The sequence below is a fragment of the Lissotriton helveticus genome, chromosome 12 (assembly GCF_964261635.1).
Source record: "Lissotriton helveticus chromosome 12, aLisHel1.1, whole genome shotgun sequence".
Taxonomy (NCBI): domain Eukaryota; kingdom Metazoa; phylum Chordata; class Amphibia; order Caudata; family Salamandridae; genus Lissotriton; species Lissotriton helveticus.
In genome coordinates, this window is record NC_136073.1 from 105,630,013 (window position 1) to 105,647,290 (window position 17,278).

The 17,278-nt window shown below is 49.2% G+C and overlaps 1 protein-coding gene across 1 annotated transcript in view; it reads left to right on the forward strand.

The window, feature by feature from the left end:
* Nucleotides 1-3,661: 3,661 nt before the first annotated feature.
* Nucleotides 3,662-17,278, forward strand: part of TRAPPC1 (trafficking protein particle complex subunit 1) — a 50,327-nt gene continuing 36,710 nt past the window's right edge. The window contains exon 1 of the mRNA XM_078669431.1: nucleotides 3,662-3,777. The gene's annotated coding sequence lies outside the window, so the exon portion shown is untranslated. The remainder of the gene's footprint in view (nucleotides 3,778-17,278) is intronic.

A 17,278-nucleotide genomic window follows, 5' to 3' on the forward strand; every position in this document is an offset into this window, starting at 1 on the left:
CTCGCACCCTTGGTGGTAGTCATGAAGCCAAATGGAAAGGTCAGGCTCTGCGTCGACCTGAGAGAGTTAAATAAGAACATTGTCGTTGAGAAATTTCCCCTCCCAAGGATCGACGAGATGCTAGCAAAGACCAGAGGAGTCAAATGGTACTCCACCATCGATTTGACCTCCGCGTACCACCAGGTAGTATTGCACCCAGACAGCAGGAAACTCACGTCTTTCATAACCCCATTCGGGTGCTACCAGTTCCGCCGCATGCCGTTCGGACTGGCCTCGGCGGCTGCGGTATTCCAAAGGTTAATGCATCAACTGTTTAAGGACTTAACTGGCATCCAGTATTTCCAAGATGACATTCTGATAATGGGGCGAGACAGGATGGACCACGACCAGAAACTAGGGAAAGTGTTGAAGACCCTGGAAAGCAAAGGCCTCACGGCAGAGTGGACTAAATGCCGCTTGGGACTAGAATCGGTGACTTACCTAGGTCACGAGATAGGGGTGCATGGTATTACACCCAAAGCAGACAACGTAAAGGCAATTGCTGAAGCTCCGCCCCCCACCAACAAGGAGGAAGTCAGGTCGTTTTTGGGTATGGCGGAGTATTACAGTAAGTTTGTGGTTCACTTTGCCTCCAAAACGCACAATATGAGGATGCTGACTAGAGAAAACACCACTTTTGAATGGACACCAGAGGCACAACAGGAGTTTGATACCATTAAGAGAAACGTCACGGGAGCAGTGCCACTGAAAGGATATGACCCACAAGGTGCCACGGTCCTCACCACTGATGCCAGCGACAAAGGCTTGGGAGCTGTGCTCATGCAAGAACGAGGACAAGGTCAGATGGAGACGATTAGTTTTTGCATCTAGAGCATTGACGGCCACCGAAAGCAGGTACAGCGTCATCGAAAAGGAGATGCTGGCGGTAGTGTGGGCTACAGCGAGATTTAGGCAGTTCCTATGGGGCACCAGATTCCTGCTCAGAACAGATCATAAGCCATTAGTAAAAGTGTTAACATCGAGTGGGCATGCCATGGCCACGCCCAGGATTTCGAAGATGTCCCTAAAACTACTCGAATTCAGGTACGATGTAGAGTACCTCCCAGGGAACCGAAATCGAGTGGCAGACTACCTGAGCAGGGCAGCAGCAATGGAGCCTGGAGAAGAAGACCCCACGGACCGCACAGAGCTGGTGGCTTTGGTGGGGGATCAAGGCAAAGTCATCGACTATAATGAATGGGTTGAAGGATATAAGGCAGACAGAGTGTTGGAGGAAGTGAAGAAGTACATTGTAACGGGATGGCCAGAAAAGAGGCACGTGAGTGAAGATGTCAAACCCTATTATGAAGTCAGAGAAGAATTATCAGTGGGAGATAGAGGAGTGTTCACATACAGAGGGGACAAGGTAATCCCCCCCAGGACACTCGCAACCCAGTTACTGGACATACTACATGAGGGCCATCTAGGCATTGGGAAATTGAAGTTAAGAGCCAAACAAAATTACTGGTGGCCAGGCATGGACATAAGAGCGGAGAGGCATGTCAGAGAGTGCCCACAGTGCCAGGGAGCGGACAAATCACTCAAGCCCCTGCGCCCCGCGCTGGGACAGTTCGAGACCCCGCAGAACCCGTGGGAGGAATTGTCTATAGACATATTAGGTCCCATCCTGGATAGCCAGGGCACGCAGAAGTATGTTTGTGTCCTCATAGATAGATACTCTAAATGGCCTGAGTTGAAAGTGGAGGAGACCATGGATACGGAGAACATCCTGAAGTTTCTGTCAGACACCTTCGTGAGGGAGGGCATACCCAAATCCATCTTGAGCGATAATGGCCCCCAGTTCACGTCAGAAAGGTGGAACAACTTCATGCAAAGGAACGGCATAGCCATTAAACACACAGCAATCTACCATCCCGCAGGGAACGGCTTGGTGGAAAGGTTTAACCGAGTGGTGATGGGTGCCGTACAAGCAGCGATTTCCTGTAATAAGGATTGGGAAAAGGCCATAGAGAACATGGTATGGGCTTACAGGATCACACCAACTGGAACAGGATACAGTCCATTTCAGATACTGAGAGGACGAGAACCTTTCACCCATGACAATCGAATTTGGAAGGAGAAAGTAATCACCAGCGAGTGGTCCCCGGCAGTGGTACGGGCTAACCTAGAAAAGGCACAATCGATATACACCAGCCACTACAACAAACGGAGAAATGTAAAGGGGACAAAGTTGGAAAAGGATGAGTGGGTAAGAGTAAAGTTGGCAACACTACAGAAGAAGGGAGACAGTAAATACAGCAGGCCCATGCAAGTAAAGGAGGTGTATGATCGTGCGGCCCTGCTGAGCGACGGCAACGTGTGGTCCCAAGACCGCATGGCCAGATGTAACAAAGTTGTACAATGGAATCGACATGGAGCTGAGTGGGACGATGGAGAAGAGCCGAATGCAGAAGAAGAGCAAGGAACCGGCGAGCAACGTGGAGAAGGAAGTGGTGGAGACGAACCCAGAGAGGGTAGAGGGAGCGTAGAGGAGAACATGGCGGAACAGAGAGAGGAAGGAAGCGATGAGGTACCAAGTCAAAGGTCCCAGGGAGGCCACACCCAGGTAACCAGGAGTGGAAGACCTGTGGTGAGACCAGCAAGGTTCCAAGATTTTGAAATGGACAATTGAACTGTAAGTGACTTCTGAACTGTTTGGAAAAAGGGGAGATATGTAGTGGCGCGCTCTAGTCTATGCACGTCACGTTGATACGTGACGTGCGGCGGCCATTTTGAGGGACTGCGCGCGCAGCGCATTAGGGAGCGCGGCAGCCGAGGTATCGGAGCGCTGGCCCGGCGCTCTTCAGGGAACAATTATATTGCAAATAAATAGCTGTCAACAAGCCACACTGGGTCAGTAGTTTATTTAAATAGAGCATCATTACAACTTTGTCTTATTTTATGTTATGTTTGTTGTATTATTTAGATACCAAACATTTTCAGGGCTCAGCTCTCCCTATTAAATTTGTTGGCTCGCCCACCTCTAATTAATACCACCACCCATTAACAGAAAGTCAAATAATCACCCCACACACTAAAGAAGAGACGTAACCCCTATTAATTTAACCTACCACATAAAAACTGGAGTAAATGCAGAAAATTGTATCCTTAAAAGCACACGACTAATCCTAACAATAACTGCTCAAAAAAACACGGACTTTTCATTCAAAAGCAGTGTGGTGCCCAGTGTTAAGAGCTTTTCCACCTCCTCGTGGTATTAATTGCTCTATAAATCTAGTTACAAGTTAGCAAGATGTCTGGTGTGACGCTGCATGCCATTAGCCTCAATTTTAATTTAACACTAGACTTGACAGAAGTTTTGATAGGTATTTTACCAAAGTGAATGTTCTCTAGTATGCTGGGGCCGCACCTGCCTGTCCAGTGCAAGTTTACCTACACAGCCGGTAAGAGAGCCTTTACAGGAATGCCTGGCGCACGGACCGCGAGAGATTGGGGGCTTGCAAAAGAAAACTAAGATTGTGCCTAAACACAGACAGTGAAATACCACCGGGAAAACATTTATCATACAGAAACATTTCACAATCACCCTTGCAGCTCCTCCTCCGCTCTAGTGAGGATGAAGCAGGTCCCCGCCTCCTCACGCACGTTTAGCCATTGACGATTCAACGCTGCCTGGACGTGACGTGCTGGGCACGTAATGTTGCGTCTGTGCCGAAGCTAAGGATTTTTCCTCTAATAGGAACTAGCCAGTGCTGTTGTTCCTGGACCTGCAGCAGGGTGAGCTGGGCTGGAGTGGTTGGAAGGGGTTTGGTTTTGGGTTCATGGGTAGAGGTATGGGTACACTGATTGTTAGAGGCTTTGCGGCTAATGATGGGGGCTGTGGTAGTAGGTCAGCGGTGGAGGTTCGAGGGTGTGGGAGACGATCAGTAGGAAAGGCCTGAGGTCTGGGTTGGGGAGAAGGTATGTAGACTGGCTGTTCAGTGTGGGTGATGATGGAGGGTGAAACAGGCGTCTTTGGGATACAGAGGGGGTGAAAGAGGGTGCTGGGAGTGAGGTTTGGCAAAGAGTTTGGGTGTTTGCAAGTTTAAGAAGACCGTGCCATCTTAAAGATTTTGAGGGACCTGGGCAATACAATATTTAGAAAAACTTTGAATTGTACCCGTTTTCTGCTAATCTCAGCCCTGCATTTCCAAATAATATTGACTTGTATGTACAAAAGTTTGAGTTGTAAAGATACACAGAAGCCAGCAAGAGAGGCATTTCAGTTTCTCAGGGGCAGGTTTAAAATGTTTGAGTTGCAAAAATACTCAGAAGCAAGAGACATATCAGGTGCTCAGGGGCCTCTTGGAAGGTGGTGGCCCTGGGCAATTGGTCACTTTGCCCATGCCTTATAACGTCTCTATAAGAAGTTGCTCTTGGGAAGATTGTCAGATGAGTGGTAAAGAATGTGGGTTGGGTCCTGTTGAGGCTCTAAGAGAGTTTGCGGAGGGCGCTGACTGTCTTTTAGAGGCGAAGTGCGTCAGGATGGAGTTCTGGGATAGATATATCGGGGGTGGCTGATTGGTCTGGAAGAGACTGTGGTCCAGTGAGATTAGATTTGTGGGAGAAGCTTTGGAGAAAGGGGTTGGAGTCGATGCAGAGATGATGGAGATGCAAGATCAGGGTCGTAAATGCAGTGGCGGCTCCACTTAATGGGCTTAGGGGCCAAGCCCTCTTGTTTTCTTGCCCATTTGTTTGATATTATATCAATAGTGAATAATACTGCATTATTCACTCTTGGTATAATAAAAATGACTACCTTCTTCGGGTTCAGTAAGTATGTGGTGGCAGGCGCCTGCACCAGCCTTCAGAGAGAGAGATCACTGGGGCTGGAGAAATCCCATCCCTGTCATGCCTCAGTTCCCCAATTTGTGACATTCTAAGCGTCGCAGCTAAAGGCAGGCCTGGGTGCTGCAGGCTTAAACCTACAGTGCCCGTGGCTACATGACGATCATCTTGTCATCCACCCTTTCCCACCTAGTGACAGAGTTGGGAAAGGGTGGACGAAAACCTCAAGTCTGCGATGGGCAGGTTTGAGGTTTCAGTTTCGTGCCCCAGCACCAAAAGCTCAAAGGAGCAAGAGCCCAAACAGGGCATGCAGCAAGATAAGTAAAACAAAAAAGTCTACACCTTTTACAACTCAAACCTGTAAAAGGCCAACCGGTTGTGTGCTGTGCCTATGGGTGTGTGTGGATAAGAGTGTGTAAGTGATAGAGATTGTGTGTGTGAGTGAAAGAATCAGTGGAGGGAGTCAGTGCGTGACAATGAGTTATAGGAAGATTGAGTGTGAATTAATTATACTAAGGGAGAATGACAGTGAGTGTAACTGTGAGGGAGAATGACTGAGTGTTACTGGGAGGGAGAATGACAGTAGGAGAATGACAGTTTATGTTACTGTGAGGGAGAGTGAGAGTTACTGTCTGTATGACTGAGTGAGTCGCAGTCTGAGTGAGTTAGAATGAGCAAGACAAAGTGAGAAGCAATGAGCCTGATTTTGTAAGTGAGTCTGAATGAGTGGGACTGAGTGGGAATGACAGAGACTAGATGAGTGAGTGAGATTGACTGAAATAGAGTAAGACTGATTGAAAATTAGCGGGTGTGAGATTGACAGTGAATGAGTGAGACTGAGTGAGTCAGAGAATGAGTGAGACAAAGTGAGTCAGATTGAGAGGCACTTTGTGGGAACGAGTGAGACTAGGGGAGTCAGAGCGAGATTGAAGTATAGGTAAGTCGGAGTGAAATTGATTGAGTAAGAATGAGTGGGGTAAGTGAAAATGAGTGAGACTGATTTAGACTAACTGGGAATGAGTAAGTAAGACTAGGTGAGTGGCCCAGAGAGAGAATGAGACTGAGTGAGTCAGAGTAGGACCGGGTGAGCGCCCCAATCCACTCTGAAGTCAGGCTGAGTAACTGGAATTCAAGCTAAAGATTACGCCCACCACTTTTAAAGATCACCAGCCGCCTCTGCATAAATGACCATGTACTTCTTCTCTCCTGACCTTGAAACAGATTCCTTCTGTGTCCTCTTTTCTTGTTCATTCACCATCAAAAATATAAATACAAAGATGAGAAAAAATAACCCAGTCAGTGACAGTCAAGAAGGCTTCCCTGAATGCTTCTACCGGTACTGCTCTAAATCAGATTCACCTTTTCAATTCCTGAGGTCTGAAAAAAGCTGAGGACCTGGCTCTTCTAAAAACCCCCTCCTGCTTGCCCTAGGCCAGGCTAGACTCACACCAGCTCAGTGGCAAGATACCCTCCCGAGTGCGCTGAACATACACGTATAACATAATAATATGCACTCATTTGAGGGATTGGAATGAGATGGGTAGGACCTTTTCATTGACCCCTCTCAGAATGACATAACACTAAAAAAATGAGGTGTTGGGGTGGTTATAGGGAGATGGCGTGTGCTTGTTGGTGCCGAAGTCCAAAGCACGCTCGGGATGTTATGCCTTGATGCTCCTGAATTTGAGAAACCATCCCAATTACCATGCTTATGCAGCTGTGACAAAGTGGCCTAAGACATAATTTCAAGTTTACTGTGTCCAGGGGTAAGTAGCTCACCCTGTCTCTATTTTTGCTTTGTGCTCTGGCATATGTATTTGTATTGAGCTGATTATAATTTCAGGACTACAAGTCCCGAATGCAAAGCACAATCTGTCCTTGATGAGCTACTTATGGCTGACTGAGCCTGGGAAACCTGACAGTTGTGCGAAGGGGTGATTTAAAAAAGTAGGAGGAGAAAGTCAGGGTACTATCATGGAATAAGAAATAGAGTAGGGAAGTGGACACATTTAGAGATAAGACAAACAAAAATCTTGTGTATTAGCCGGAACTGATGAATTCCACAGTTCCAGTGCAGTGTGTTTACAAACCACTCACGTGGTTGATGAACAAACAAGCATACCACATAAGACAGAACCCAAATGCCTCTTCTGCCCGTGTCCGGATCACGTGAATGAAGTCCTGCAGCAGACACAGCTCTTAAAGTGTAATTGCCTTGAGCTTTCATTGAATTCTTCTGGATCCAGCATGAAGAAAACTCGCATTTGCCGCCATCAGCGAGCCTGACCTCAGGCCACGCCCACTTTAACGAGGCCAAGCTCCCCCCCGCCTACATAACCGAGCTGCTTACTAGCTCGCCCCCAGATCTAGACACTCCTGAGGCTCAGCCGGGAGCTTTGTGTGTTTGTCTCAAGCCGCTTTTTTAAAAAATTGATTGAAATTGTTTTAACTGCTCATTCCTACCTACCTTGTATTCTGGGGCACTGTCTCCACTCCCTGACCCCCGCGCAGCTGAGGTAAACGCTGCCGCGGGACAGGAAACTCGCATTTGCCGCCATCAGCGAGCCTGACCTCAGGCCACGCCCACTTTAACGAGGCCACGCCCCCCCGCCTACATAACCGAGCTGCTTACTAGCTCGCCCCCAGATCTAGACACTCCTGAGGCTCAGCCGGGAGCTTTGTGTGTTTGTCTCAAGCCGCTTTTTAAAAAAAATTGATTGAAATTGTTTTAACTGCTCATTCCTACCTACCTTGTATTCTGGGGCACTGTCTCCACTCCCTGACCGCCGCGCAGCCGAGGTAAACGCTGCCGCGGGACAGGAAACTCGCATTTGCCGCCATCAGCGAGCCTGACCTCAGGCCACGCCCACTTTAACAAGGGCACGCCCCCCCCGCCTACATAACCGAGCTGCTTACTAGCTCGCCCCCAGATCTAGACACTCCTGAGGCTCAGCTGGGAGCTTTGTGTGTTTGTCTCAAGCCGCTTTTTAAAAAAAATTGATTGAAATTGTTTTAACTGCTCATTCCTACCTACCTTGTATTCTGGGGCACTGTCTCCACTCCCTGACCCCCGCGCAGCCGAGGTAAACGCTGCCGCGGGACAGGAAACTCGCATTTGCCGCCATCAGCGAGCCTGGCATTAGGCCACGCCCCTAACACCCATATAAAAAAATGTGCTTTCCACATACGCGCAGTGGACGGGCGCAGCGGGCGCGCCGTCTGCGCGCCGAAGGCTTGCCTAAGGCAAGCCCGTCTGGGCCCATCCGGGCCCGGCCGGCCTCAGTCCCGGTCACTATGCCCAAATCTTCCGTCAGTCGCCTCACTTATACACAAGCTAAACTCCTTGCCCTCAACCCATCGAAAAACATTAACTGCTCTTATACCTACACAGGAGAAAAACCGTTTGCTTACTGCGACCTCTGCAACCCAGCCCCTACCGACGCTGAGGGCCACGGCCCTCAGTTCGGTCTCCTGAACTGTAGGTCCCTCCCCAAACACTCCCACGAAATAAACCTTCTCATTCAGGAACTAGCCATCGACATCCTATTCCTCACGGAAACTTGGCTCACCCCCCTCACTGATATCGTTAATGCCCTACCTCTGGGATACCAAATCCACGCTCAGAACAGACCCCTCGGCAGAGGAGGTGGCCTGGCTATAATATACAAAGAGCATTTCTCCTGTAGAACTAACAATGGCGATATCGAGGATTGTGAAAGCTGTCACTTTGCTTTACAAATTTCACCTGTTACCTTCCTCTCTGGCCTATTGATATACCGGCCTCCTGGAGCCCCAGCCAAGTTCGCCAGCGCTCTCGTTGATACTGTGTCCCTTATAGCAATAACAACTCCCAACTTTCTTATCCTGGGAGACCTTAATCTCCATCTATTAGACCCCAAGGATGTTACTGCCGCCGATCTTCTTCTTGACCTCACCTCCTTCGGCATGCGATTAGTGAACCTAGAGCCCACCCACGTCAAAGGACATCTCCTGGACCCCATCTTTACAAACATCCACAACCTTAAAACCGGCACTCCCCTCCCTCTTCCATGGACAGACCACTTCTTGACTCCTATAGACTGGCACCTTTCTCTCCCGTCACACCAAACATCCAAGACCTGGGTTACCGACAGATGCTGGCACAAACTCTCGCCGGAAGAATGGGCCTCCACGCTCACGACAACTCTTCCCCCCCCCCCCCTGCCCACGACCCAGTCATTGCGGATGCACAGTTTAACTCCTGGCTCACTCACTCTCTGGACGACCTCCTCCCCAAAAGAAGCACCGTGAAACGAGCCAAAAGAGTAAACCCGGTCCCCTGGTACACCCCTGAGCTTAACCTACTACGCAAGGAGTGTAGAAGAACAGAGCGCTCATGGAGGAAAGACAAATCCGCAGCGAAAAAAGATGCCTTCCGCGCCTCCCTAAAGAAGTATAAACTTGCGCTTCGTAACACCAAAAGCCAATTCTTCGACGAAAGAATAAAAAACTCATCCTGTTCTGCCAGGGAAACTTTCATCATCTTAAAAGAATTACTCAAAGTACCGGAGCCAACTCCAGGGAATCTCCCAAATCCCAACACCTCTGAGGACAAATGCCAAAAACTAGCAAAATACTTTGACGAGAAAATTCAGAAAATTCTCGCCACTCTACCCCCAGTCGATCACAGTCCCAACAACGAGGGTTGGTTCGAGGGTTGGTTCGAACCTGACCCGGCCATCATCCACCTTAACACCCTCGGCCCTGTAACAATTGAAGAGCTCTCGACCACGCTCGCCTCAATCAAAAGTGGCTCCCCCAGTGACCCGGTGCCCATTCGAATTCTCAAAAAAGTGGCACCCACGATCGCCCCCCCTCTCACTGACCTCATCAATTTATCTTTACTTCAGGGTAAGGTCCCCCCCAGCTGGAAAGCGGCCGTTGTCAAGGCACTCCTAAAAAAAACCTCTTCTGGACCCCCTATTACAGGCCAATCTCCCTCCTCCCCGGTATCAGTAAAATCGCTGAAAAATTAGTAAATAAAAAGCTCTCCCAGTTTCTGGAGTCCAATAATCTGCTTAAAAACTCGCAGACTGGATTCCGCCCGGGCCAGGGCACGGACACCGCCCTCCTGGCGGCAGTGGAGGAGGCCAGATGCATTCTGGACGCAGGTGGATCAGTGGCAGTGATCCTCCTGGACCTCAGTGCGGCCTTCGACACGGTTAACCACCAGGTTCTTATCCAGCGACTCAGACATAGCGGTGTGGAGGGCACTGCCCTTGCTTGGTTCGCGTCATTCCTTAACCACCGCTCCTTCCAGGTCTGGGAGAACGACATCCGCTCCCCTACAGTCCCCCTCCAATGCGGAGTGCCGCAGGGCTCCTCACTAAGCCCGACATTATTTAATGTCTACATGTCCCCATTGGAAGAGGTAGTCACCCCGTTCGGCGTGAAAATCATCAGCTACGCGGATGACACCCAGCTAGTTGTGTCCCTATCCCATCCCAACCAAGAACCAGCGAATCTCCACAGCTGCATTTCCAAAATTCAGGGGTGGATGAACAACTCAGCGCTGAAACTCAACGGGTCCAAGACAGAAATCTTGCTCCTTGGGCAAAATGGCCTTTCTCTTCCCCCCCAATATCTGGCCCTCCTGTCTGGGTGAACCCCCTGCACCCAAAACCGAGATCAAGAGTCAGGGAATCTGGCTCGAGAAAGACCTGTCCTTCAAAACCCAGGCCAAGAAAACCGCTGGGATCTGTTTCGGGCTCCTCAGATCAGTTAGGAAAATCCTGCCTCTGCTCCCTCCCATCTCCCGGAAATTGCTCATCCAAGGCCTCATTCTATCTAGGCTGGATTACAGCAATGCCATCTATCTGGGAGCACCCGAAGCCACCTTCAACAAACTACAAAGGATTCAGAACGCCGCAGCCCGGCTCCTTACCAACACTCCGGCTAGATCCTCGGCCAAACCAGCTCTGAAACTCCTTCACTGGCTTCCTGTAAGAGAAAGAGTTAAATTCAAGGCTCTCTGCTTGGCCCACAAACTCCTACAGGATAAAGGTCCCCCCATTCTTAAAAGCTTTATCAGACCTTACAAGGCTACAAGGTCCCTCCGCTCCGACCACGAACATTTCATCACAGTTCACAGAGTGAAAAAGGCGCGCACAGGCGGACGGCGCTTCTCCGTGAACACAGCCACCCTTTGGAACTCCCTCCCCTGCAAACTAAGGACGGAACCAGACCACCTCCGGTTTAGGAAACTACTGAAAACGCACCTCTTCCCCTGAGTCTGATCCCCCCCCCCTTTCCTTTCCCCGCTATCCACCCTCTTGATTGTCCTGATCTTAGTGCTGGGATGCCTCCGGGTTACTAAGCGCTCTACAAAACCCTATTAATAATAATAATAATAATAATAATAGGTTAACCTAATTCGCTTATGTCTTAAATGCTATATGTCTTAAATGCTAGAATTGCTTTGCTGATCATGAATCTTTAAAAAAAACTGCTTGCAGCAGAAACGGAGATCTCAAACCACTCTGAGCTTACTGTACTTCCAATGGTCCACCTGTAATACTTTGATGCCCTGACGGTGCCAGTAATAACAGGGTTACAGAGCATAGATCAAGATTGCAACAAAGGTTTATACTAAAGCTTCTGTTACTTATTGTTGTCATTTGGAATTTTGTATGGTGCACAATTTGCCAATAGCAAGGCTATGCAGATTTTTTAAAGTGCTCTGTCTTCATCGGTTGTTATTGATTGTCATTTGAGGTTGTACTGAGATTTCTGGATTTTATTTTTGCCCTCGTCAAACTTCAGGCCCATGGGGCAGAATACTCTGGGAAATCCCTTTCCACAATAGACACTAGGGGCTGTACAGAGGGACCTAATATCATATAAGTGATTTATTGGTTTTATTTTGTTGCTTACTGATGTCTGTTGCTCTTTGTAGCAGAACACTACACATTTGCGAAACACAAAGTTCAAATTCATATTTTAAGCCCTTATTAATGTTGTCCACTCCTCTTTGGTTACGCCATGTCCCTACCTTATTCTTCCCACTTAAATCTTTGAACGACTCAGAAGGGTCTTGTGTTTTTGTAGCCACAACCTACTCCATAGGAAAACTTGAAATATGCAGAATTTACCATTTTTGTTCACATTGTTTGCAATAGCTCAGACTGTAAAATGGTGACCATAGCGAGAGGTATGTGGTAATAGTTACAGTGTCCAATTAAGGAAGTTTCTTACTTTTCTGCTTGTGTCATGCTGACTGGATGCTAGCGTTCGCAGTAGCAGATGCCAGTGTCCTTTCTGATTAGCTTGTAGTATGATTGCCCCCAGTCATGGGGCTATGGTGTCTACCACTAGTACAGCCGCTCTTAATAAAATCAAAGTATGCATGTTTCCTTTGATGTCCTCGAAAGCTTGATCCTGCCTGACATGCTACACGGAGTCGATGCCACTCACTTTGGCGTTTCTGAAATTTGCACATTTGGTCATATTAGTTTAAAGTGTTGAAAATAAGAGCCATGCCATTCTAGCTGCGTAGCTGAAAGATGTTTTGAACATAGTTGACAAGTTTCCTAGGTCCATGCTATTCTTATTTTTTAGTTCTCGCCTAGCTATTGCGTAAGCAATCACTATGCGAGAGATATAGAGGGGCACCAGAAAATCCAACCAAGAGGGCTTTGGAATGCGGATTATGGCCAGTGCATGTGCGCCGGGCGCGCACTCGCCATTTGCTCCCCCGCCCCCCATCAGACTTGAAAGGAAGCCACTCGCACACCATCATTGCCTCGCATCAGACACTACAAAGGCTGCCGCTCCCCCACCCCCCCGCGTGCACATCGGGCATCACCATTTGTCTGTGCCTCGCATCAGACTTCAAAGGCTGCCGCTCCCCCGCCCACCCCCCCGCCACAGCAATGCCGAGAGCTTGTTTTCCGCTGTCCCTTTGTCCCCCACCTCTCACGTTCTTCTCTTCCTTGTTCTTTCTTAACACCATCTAGCTCCCCCTCTTTCTTCATCCTTCTTTAATTTCCGTATTTCTTGCCTTTTCTTAGCCTCTTCTTCTCAAATATTCTTTCTTAATGCTGTGCAGCGCATTTCCCATGTTCTCCTCTCCAAGGTCCCCTCCCCATCGCTCTTATGATTGCCTCCTCTCTTCAAGTCTTCTCACTCATTCCCCTTCTTTCTTCTCTCCTCAATTTTGCTTGTTTTTAATATCTCTGAACGGGCACATTCACAGCCGCCATCCCACCATCTGCCTTTTTATTGCTCGCCCCTCCCCCTCCACAGAGCGCGTCTTGCGGCCGCGCTTTCACTTTCATGGCCGCGCGGCCCTGTGCCTTTCTCGACTACTTCCTGGAACATCGCGGATCGTGAACCCCGATATCTGCTGGTCTTCTCCCCCACATATTAGTTTCCTTATCTCCTTCTACTTTCCTGTTTTCCTTTGGCACTTTCTCTCCTCAGCCCCTGCGGCGCTTTACAGGACAGTCTCATTGGACCCATTCTTAAGTGTTTCCTTCTGGAATAACAGGCTCAATACACAACCGCAGACAGGGAGTCTCGAGACAGCCTGTTGAGCATCCCTGCCTTCCGATCACGACTCACGCCGCCAAGGAGGGAAAGGATTCCACAAAAACAAAGACGTTCTGGTTCTTGTTGAACTCTGTTTAATAATACTATCTGGCCAATATGTCATTGTAATTGATCAGCAGAGCGATGTCTGTGTCCGTGGAATCACGACAATGGCCCTTCTACTCCCTCCTTGCTTCAGATACAGGGCTATCGGCTGCCTTCCGCCAATGCAGGATTCTCGTTTGATACGCATCGCCTTCCTCACTAACGTCCTCTTCTTTGATTTCTCCCCTCAGACCCTCCTATAAATGCTTCTCCCGCCCATCTGCTCCTTTCCAGGCGCATCTCTTCTTCGTCTCCCCTCGATCCCTGACAGAAACTCCTCACGCGACTCTCTGAACCTCGCTTAGTGCACTACTGCTTCTTTCTCTCCTCCACATCACCCCTGTGCCCCCCCCCCCCGGACTCCTGGCTCCCCATCTTCACCTTTTATTTCTATAACCCTTATCTCCCCCTCCCCCCTCACACCAGTCTCCTCACACCCCACACTGTCCGGTCAGCCGGCTGCTCTTCGTTCTCTCCCTTCTTCACAGCCCTCCCCAGAGCTCTCATGCTCCTGTATTCACTCACACCTCCCCCTGTTCCCACGCCCTCTTCTCCTCAACTATTTCTTGCCCTCACTCTGGATTCCTCAATCTCCCCATTGCAACCCCAGACACCCCTCCGTTCACCTCATCTGCTTGCCCCCCTCCCCTCCCCCCTACGCTGTTTCCCATTCCCTGGAATCGTACTGCTCTATAAACTGTTCCTTAGCAATATTTTTATTAAGCATTCTGGCTCTGAGCTGTTGGCGCACAATGAATAAAAGTATCGGCGGGGGACAGTGGGGGGTAAGGAGCGAATGCAAGAAGGCGACGCTAGGGGTTTGTATTGCGCATGGGTTTTGTCTCTTCAAGTGGGCAGTCACCATTTTCCAGCTTTCTTTGCAGGCCGTGTCCTTTGACACATGTACTGTTACAAGCAGGGGGCAAGTTTTCATGTATTTTTTACTCATTTCCCCTTTCCTATATATTTATCTTCCTTTCGCACGTCCTCTGTCACCCTTTCTCTTTTTCTTTATCTGCTCCTCCTGTTTATCTCTTTCCACTCTTCCTCTCACCATTTCCTCTTGTCTCTTTGCTGCTCTTTTTTTATCTTTGTATCAAGTCTTCTTATTGCTACACCTTGTCAAACAACTTTCGATCTCACAATGAAGAGCAGCGAATTGTTATGCAATTAATTTAACTACACAGTACTTTCTATTCTATACGACTGTACCTGAGGAGGAGCAAAATGGCTTGCAGACTATGTTACCACGCTTTTTAAGTTAGTGGGCTCAATCAGGGTGGATAATATGGGACGTTGAAATTAAGTTGTGCCTAGAGCACTGTCAGCAAGGCGACCACCCATAAATATTATGCACACCTTGAGCAAGGCAAGGCAGCCTATATATAGTGGTAGTGGCAGCTTCAAAATGTTACCCTATCTAGGACAGGAAAGTACTGCTACCAGGCTGGGTTCCTTAAGTAGCCTTAGCAGCATGCCATAAGGCTGTTTTCCACTACCTTTGCACAAGTTACTAGCAATTACTATTTCACAAAGTTAATATGGCAAGTTTGGTCGTTGCACACTGTAAACATAACTATCTGTGTTGGTATTCCAAAACGTTTCACCTTAACATAACAGGGAAATGTGTACAATTGTAATATGTCACCAGGAGTTATGATGACGTCAGACACTGGTCTTGACACTCTACCACTCTACCGCCCTCACTCTACCACTCTACCGACCTCACTCTATTGCCCTCACTCTACCGCCCCCACTCTACCGCCCCCACTCTACCGCCCCCACTCTACCGCCCCCACTCTACCGCCCCCACTCTACCGCCCTCACTCTACCGCCCCCACTCTACCGCCCTCACTCTACCGCCCTCACTCTACCGCCCTCACTCTACCGCTCTCACTATACTGCCCTCACTCTACCACTCTACCGCCCTCACTCTTTCTCTCCCTCCCTGTTCTCTTCTCCTGTGCCGATCTGCTGTTCTCTTCCACCGCCTCCTTTTTAACTCCCTGTTCTCTTCTCCTGTGCTGATCTGCTGCTCTCATCCACCCCACCTCCTTCTTTAACTCCCTGTTCTCTTCTCCTGTGCTGATCTGCTGCTCTCTTCCACCCCACCTCCTTCTTTAACTCCCTGTTCTATTCTCTTGTGCTGATCTGCTGCTCTCTTCCACCGCCTCCTTCTTTAACTCCATGTTCTCTTCTGCTGTGCTGTTATGCTGCTCTCTTCCACCCACCTCCTTCTCCAACTCCCTGTTCTCTCCTCTTCTCCCGAGCTGATGTGGTGCTCTCTCCCACCCGCCTTCTTCTCTAGCTCCCTGTTCTCTTCTCTTCTCCTGTGCTGATCGGCTGCTCTCTTCCACCGCCTCCTTCTTTAACTCCCTGTTCTCTTTTGCTGCGCTGATCTACTGCTCTCTTCCACCCACCTCCTTCTTTAACTTCCTGGTCTCTTCTCTTCTCCTGTGCTGATCTGCTGCTCTCTTCCACCCCACCTCCTTCTTTAACTGTGTTATTTTCTCCTGTGCTGATCTACTGCTCTCTTCCACCCACCTCCTTCTTTAACTTCCTGGTCTCTTCTCTTCTCCTGTGCTGATCTGCTGCTCTCTTCCACCCCACCTCCTTCTTTAACTGTGTTATTTTCTCCTGTGCTGATCTGCTGTTCTCTTCCACTGCCTCCTTCTTTAACTCCCTGTTCTCTTCTCCTGTGCCGATTTGCTGTTCTCTTCCACCCGCCTCCTTCTTTAACTCCCTGTTCTCTTCTCCTGTGCCGATCTGCTGTTCTCTTCCACCGCCTCCTTTTTAACTCCCTGTTCTCTTCTCCTGTGCTGATCTGCTGCTCTCATCCACCCCACCTCCTTCTTTAACTCCCTGTTCTCTTCTCCTGTGCTGATCTGCTGCTCTCTTCCACCCCACCTCCTTCTTTAACTCCCTGTTCTATTCTCCTGTGCTGATCTGCTGCTCTCTTCCACCCCACCTCCTTCTTTAACTCCCTGTTCTCTTCTGCTGTGCTGTTATGCTGCTCTCTTCCACCCACTTCCTTCTCCAACTCCCTGTTCTCTCCTCTTCTCCCGAGCTGATGTGGTGCTCTCTTCCACCCGCCTTCTTCTCTAGCTCCCTGTTCTCTTCTCTTCTCCTGTGCTGATCGGCTGCTCTCTTCCACCCGCCTCCTTCTTTAAGTCCCTGTTCTCTTTTGCTGCGCTGATCTACTGCTCTCTTCCACCCACCTCCTTCTTTAACTCCCTGGTCTCTTCTCTTCTCCTGTGCTGAACTGCTGTTCTCTTTCACCCCGCCTCCTTCTCTAACTCCCTGTTCTCTCCTCCTGTGCTGATCTGCTGCTCTCTTCCACCCCACCTCCTTCTTTAACTGTGTTATTTTCTCCTGTGCTGATCTGCTGTTCTCTTCCACTGCCTCCTTCTTTAACTCCCTGTTCTCTTCTCCTGTGCCGATTTGCTGTTCTCTTCCACCCGCCTCCTTCTTTAACTCCCTGTTCTCTTCTCCTGTGCTGATCTGCTGCTCTCTTCCACCCCATCTCCTTCAACTCCCTGTTCTGTCCTGATGTGCTAATCTGCTGCTCTCTTCCACCTCACCTCCTTCTCTAACTCCCTGTTCTCTTCTCCTGTGCTGATCTGCTGCTCTCTTCCACCCGCCTCCTTCTCCAACTCCCTGTTCTCGTCTCTTCTCCTGTGCTGATCTGTAGCTCTCTTCCACCCCGCCTCCTTCTTTAACTCCCTGCTTACTTCCGCTGATCTGCTGCTCTCTTCCACCTCACCTCTTTCTCTAACTC